We start from the raw sequence: 6,813 nt of genomic DNA, 5'->3' as shown, positions 1-6,813 counted from the left end.
TACACCAAACCTATACCAAACCTACACCAAACCTACACCAAACCTATACCAAACCTATACCAAACCTATACCAAACCTATACCAAACCTATACCAAACCTATACCAAACCTATACCAGACCTATACCAAACCTATACCAAACCTATACCAAACCTATACCAAACCTACACCAAACCTATACCAAGCCTATACCAAACCTATACCAAGCCTATACCAAGCCTATACCAAGCCTATACCAAACCTATACCAAACCTACACCAAACCTACACCAAACCTACACCAAACCTATACCAAGCCTATACCAAACCGATACCAAACCTATACCAAGCCTATACCAAGCCTACACCAAACCTATACCAAACCTATACCAAGCCTATACCAAGCCTATACCAAACCTATACCAAACCTATACCAAACCTATACCAAGCCTATACCAAACCTATACCAATCCTATACCAAACCTACAGTATACCAAGCCTATACCAAACCTATACCAAGCCTATACCAAGCCTACACCAAACCTACGTCAAACCTATACCAAACCTATACCAAACCTATACCAAGCCTATACCAAACCTATACCAAACCTATACCAAACCTATACCAAGCCTATACCAAGCCTATACCAGACCTATACCAAACCTATACCAAACCTATACCAAACCTACACCAAACCTACACCAAACCTACACCAAACCTATACCAAGCCTATACCAAGCCTATACCAAGCCTATACCAGACCTATACCAGACCTATACCAAACCTATACCAAACCTATACCAAACCTATACCAAACCTATACCAAACCTATACCAAGCCTATACCAAGCCTATACCAAACCTATTCCAAGCCTATACCAAACCTATACCAAGCCTATACCAAGCCTATACCAAACCTATACCAAGCCTATACCAAACCTATACCAAGCCTATACCAAGCCTATACCAGACCTATACCAAACCTACACCAAACCTACACCAAACCTATACCAAACCTACACCAAACCTACACCAAACCTACACCAAACCTACACCAAACCTATACCAAACCTATACCAAACCTATACCAAACCTATACCAAACCTATACCAAACCTATACCAAACCTATACCAAACCTACACCAAACCTATACCAAACCTATACCAAACCTATACCAAACCTATACCAAACCTATACCAAGCCTATACCAAACCTATACCATGAGGTGGGCGCTTCTCTCTCGTTTATAACCTTTGTAACTGTGTATCATCATCTTCCATCATCATCATCGTCATCCTAGCAGAAGCGATGGGGATATAGTTATAGGATCGGAGAAAATGTATATATACATATATAGTACTGTATATATACTGCACATTGCAAATCTGTATACAGGGGCTGTCCATGTGGTAAAAGATGGAAATGCTGCCACCTCCTGGTAGAATCAGGAACTGCACCATTGACATAAAAAGGGATATATGTACAGTATGTTCAGTATGTATGTATGTATGTTCAGTATGTATGTATGTATGTTCAGTATGTATGTATGTATGTTCAGTATGTATGTATGTATGTTCAGTATGTATGTTCAGTATGTATGTATGTATGTATGTTCAGTATGTATGTATGTATGTATGTATGTTCAGTATGTATGTATGTATGTATGTATGTTCAGTATGTATGTATGTATGTATGTTCAGTATGTATGTATGTATGTATGTATGTTCAGTATGTATGTATGTGTAACCATGCTGTAAAATGGCTAACAGTCATCTCTCCTGCTGACAGTAAGGCCTGGTAAGTTATGGGCATGCCAGCAGTAATTATGGAGGTTTGCCCTCACACCCTGGTGAGGTGCCCTATGTATGGATGGGAGTGGTCAAAGGCTCTGAATCCACGATTAGTGATGTCAGAGTTGTGCCAGCCCCCAGAGGATACATAAGGCACAGCACTGCTCAAAAGTTAGAGGCTGAAGTAGATCATCAGTGGAGTTCAGTGAGTTGGTTGTAGAAGGAGCAAGTCTCAGTACAGACTTGGGAGGAGACAGCTCATGAGACTGTGACCAGGGACCTGGCACAGGGACTATCTCCCTGAGGGGAGATAGGGAATCCCCCAATTTGGGGAAGGACACCTTTCAAAGGGAAGTGCGGTGAACATGAGCGGCTGAGAACAACCGCTGTGAGGGGCAGCTGGCCCGCCGCAAGCAATAAAGATGATCTTGTTAACTCATACCCTCGTGTGTAAGTGTGGAGTGATTACACCGAGGAGTGCACCACAGAGGAGTTCCTCACCAGGACCATCCACAAGCGGATGCTGGGATCCTGATGAGTTGGAGGCGCTGCACTGGACATAGGTAGGACTCAAGCACACTACCTCAGCTGCCTGTCTGGGTTGGCATTCCCCACACAACATCATGCGGGAGACTCAGGAGTCCTGTTGCCAACAGGTGCACCACCAGACACTACACTGTAATGGGGACTGGTTAGACCACAGGGGCCAATGTGAGATTGGGTGGGTCAGGCTAGGCCAGAAAATTCGTTACATATGTATGTTCAGTATGTATGTATGTTCAGTATGTATGTCTTTATTTATATAGCGCCATTAATGTACATAGCGCTTCACAGCAGTAATATACGTGACAATCATATACTGTTAATAACAAATAATACAAATAACACATAATGGGAAGAAGTGTGTCACGGGAGATTGGGACTAATACCAGGGATCAATATCGCCAGACAGAAGGAGCTGCCTACATGCACGGCCCTGATTGGTGGATAGGAAGGTGCTGCCTACATGCACGGCCCTGATTGGTGGGTAGGAAGGTGATGCCTACATGCCCGGCCCTGATTGGTGGGTAGGAAGGAGCTGCCTACATGCCCGGCCCTGATTGGTGGATAGGAAGGTGCTGCCTACATGCACGGCCCTGATTGGTGGGTAGGAAGGTGCTGCCTACATGCCAGGCCCTGATTGGTGGGTAGGAAGGTGCTGCCTATATGCCCGGCCCTGATTGGTGGGTAGGAAGGTGCTGCCTACATGCCCAGGCCCTGATTGGTAGGTAGGAAGGTGCTGCCTACATGCCCAGCCCTGATTGGTGGGTAGGAAGGTGCTGTCTACATGCCCAGGCCCTGATTGGTGGGTAGGAAGGTGCTGCCTACATGCCCAGGCCCTGATTGGTGGGTAGGAAGGTGATGCCTACATGCCAAGGCCCTGATTGGTGGGTAGGAAGGAGCTGCCTACATGCCCAGGCCCTGATTGGTGGGTAGGAAGGTGATGCCTACATGCCCAGGCCCTGATTGGTGGTAGGAAGGTGCTGCCTACATGCCCAGGCCCTGATTGGTGGGTAGGAAGGAGCTGCCTACATGCCCGGCCCTGATTGGTGGGTAGGACGGTGCTGCCTACATGCCCAGCCCTGATTGGTGGGTAGGAAGGTACTGCCTACATGCCCAGGCCCTGATTGGTGGGTAGGAAGGTGCTGCCTACATGCCCGGCCCTGATTGGTGGGTAGGAAGGTGTTGCCTACATGCCCAGGCCCTGATTGGTGGGTAGGAAGGTGCTGCCTACATGCCCAGGCCCTGATTGGTGGGTAGGAAGGTGCAGCCTACATGCCCAGGCCCTGATTGGTGGGTAGGAAGGTGCTGCCTACATGCCCAGGCCCTGATTGGTGGGTAGGAAGGTGCTGCCTACATGCCCGGCCCTGATTGGTGGGTAGGAAGGTGCTGCCTACATGCCCCGGCCCTGATTGATGGGTTGGAAGGTGTTGCCTACATGCCCAGGCCCTGATTGGTGGGTAGGAAGGTGCTGCCTACATGCCCAGGCCCTGATTGGTGGGTAGGAAGGTGCTGCCTACATGCCCGTTCTTGATTGGTGGGTAGGAAAGAGCTGCCTACATGCCCGGCCCTGATTGGTGGGTAGGAAGGAGCTGCCTACATGTCCAGGCCCTGATTGGAGGGTAGGAAGGTGCTGCCTACATGCCCAGGCCCTGATTGGTGGGTAGGAAGGTGCTGCCTACATGCCCAGGCCCTGATTGGTAGGTAGGAAGGTGCTGCCTACATGCCAAGCCCTGATTGGTGGGTAGGAAGGTGCTGTCTACATGCCCAGGCCCTGATTGGTGGGTAGGAAGGTGCTGCCTACATGCCCAGGCCCTGATTGGTGGGTAGGAAGGTGATGCCTACATGCCAAGGCCCTGATTGGTGGGTAGGAAGGAGCTGCCTACATGCCCAGGCCCTGATTGGTGGGTAGGAAGGTGATGCCTACATGCCCAGGCCCTGATTGGTGGTAGGAAGGTGCTGCCTACATGCCCAGGCCCTGATTGGTGGGTAGGAAGGAGCTGCCTACATGCCCGGCCCTGATTGGTGGGTAGGACGGTGCTGCCTACATGCCCGGCCCTGATTGGTGGGTAGGAAGGTGCTGCCTACATGCCCAGGCCCTGATTGGTGGGTAGGAAGGTGCTGCCTACATGCCCGGCCCTGATTGGTGGGTAGGAAGGTGTTGCCTACATGCCCAGGCCCTGATTGGTGGGTAGGAAGGTGCTGCCTACATGCCCGGCCCTGATTGGTGGGAAGGAAGGCGCTGCCTACATGCCCAGCCCTGATTGGTGGGTAGGAAGGTGCTGCCTACATGCACGGCCCTGATTGGTGGGTAGGAAGGTGCTGCCTACATGCCCAGGCCCTGATTGGTGGGTAGGAAGGTGCTGCCTACATGCGCAGGCCCTGATTGGTGGGTAGGAAGGTGCTGCCTACATGCCCAGGCCCTGATTGGTGGGTAGGAAGGTGCTGCCTACATGCGCAGGCCCTGATTGGTGGGTAGGAAGGTGCTGCCTACATGCCCAGGCCCTGATTGGTGGGTAGGAAGGTGCTGCCTACATGCGCAGGCCCTGATTGGTGGGTAGGAAGGTGCTGCCTACATGCCCGGCCCTGATTGGTGGGTAGGAAGGCGCTGCCTACATGCCCAGGCCCTGATTGGTGGGTAGGAAGGCGCTGCCTATATGCCCAGGCCCTGATTGGTGGGTAGGAAGGTGCTGCCTACGTGCTCAGGCCCTGATTGGTGGGTAGGAAGGCGCTGCCTACATGCCCAGGCCCTGATTGGTGGGTAGGAAGGTGCTGCCTACATGCCCAGGCCCTGATTGGTGGGTAGGAAGGTGCTGCCTACATGCCCAGGCCCTGATTGGTGGGTAGGAAGGTGCTGCCTACATGCTCAGGCCCTGATTGGTGGGTAGGAAGGAGCTGCCTATATGCCCGGCCCTGATTGGTGGGTAGAACTGCAACATAACAAGGACACGGGGAAAGGTCACAGACCAAGTTGCAACAATTCTCCTGCAAACATATTAACCCCGATTCCTGGGGTGCTGGAACCAAGCAAAGACACATATATATATATATATCATACAATACTATACCTATGTATTACTGACAGGTAGGGGGAATGGCAGACTTATTAACCTTTATTAACAGCAGCCATATTCCCCCACGTCACAGTTACCTCTTAGCATACACTCCCAGCCAGCCCGGCACCCTTCATTACCACCTCATAGCACACACTCCCAGCCAGCCCGGCACCCTTCATTACCACCTCTTAGCATACACACCCAGCCAGCCCGGCACCCTTCATTACCACCTCTTAGCACACACACCCAGCCAGCCCGGCACCCTTCATTACCACCTCTTAGCACACACCCAGCCAGCCCGGCACCCTTCATTACCACCTCTTAGCACACTCCCAGCCAGCCCGGCACCCTTCATTACCACCTCTTAGCATACACTCCCAGCCAGCCCGGCACCCTTCATTACCACCTCTTAGCACACTCCCAGCCAGCCCGGCACCCTTCATTACCACCTCTTAGCACACACACCCAGCCAGCCCGGCACCCTTCATTACCACCTCTTAGCACACACTCCCAGCCAGCCCGGCACCCTTCATTACCACCTCTTAGCACACACTCCCAGCCAGCCCGGCACCCTTCATTACCCCCTCTTAGCATACACACCCAGCCAGCCCGGCACCCTTCATTACCACCTCTTAGCACACACACCCAGCCAGCCCGGCACCCTTCATTACCACCTCTTAGCACACACTCCCAGCCAGCCCGGCACCCTTCATTACCACCTCTTAGCATACACTCCCAGCCAGCCCGGCACCCTTCATTACCACCTCATAGCATACACACCCAGCCAGCCCGGCACCCTTCATTACCACCTCATAGCATACACACCCAGCCAGCCCGGCACCCTTCATTACCACCTCATAGCACACACACCCAGCCAGCCCGGCACCCTTCATTACCACCACTTAGCATACACACCCAGCCCGGCACCCTTCATTACCACCTCTTAGCATACACACCCAGCCAGCCCGGCACCCTTCATTACCACCTCTTAGCACACACTCCCAGCCAGCCCGGCACCCTTCATTACCACCTCATAGCACACACTCCCAGCCAGCCCGGCACCCTTCATTACCACCTCTTAGCATACACACCCAGCCAGCCCGGCACCCTTCATTACCACCTCATAGCACACACACCCAGCCAGCCCGGCACCCTTCATTACCACCTCTTAGCACACACACCCAGCCAGCCCGGCACCCTTCATTACCACCTCTTAGCATACACACCCAGCCAGCCCGGCACCCTTCATTACCACCTCTTAGCATACACTCCCAGCCAGCCCGGCACCCTTCATTACCACCTCTTAGCATACACTCCCAGCCAGCCCGGCACCCTTCATTACCACCTCATAGCACACACACCCAGCCAGCCCGGCACCCTTCATTACCACCTCTTAGCACACACTCCCAGCCAGCCCGGCACCCTTCATTACCACCTCTTAGCATACA

This window comes from Ascaphus truei, unplaced genomic scaffold (genome assembly GCF_040206685.1).
Source record: "Ascaphus truei isolate aAscTru1 unplaced genomic scaffold, aAscTru1.hap1 HAP1_SCAFFOLD_1302, whole genome shotgun sequence".
Lineage (NCBI taxonomy): Eukaryota > Metazoa > Chordata > Amphibia > Anura > Ascaphidae > Ascaphus > Ascaphus truei.
This window is presented reverse-complemented; position numbering follows the sequence as displayed.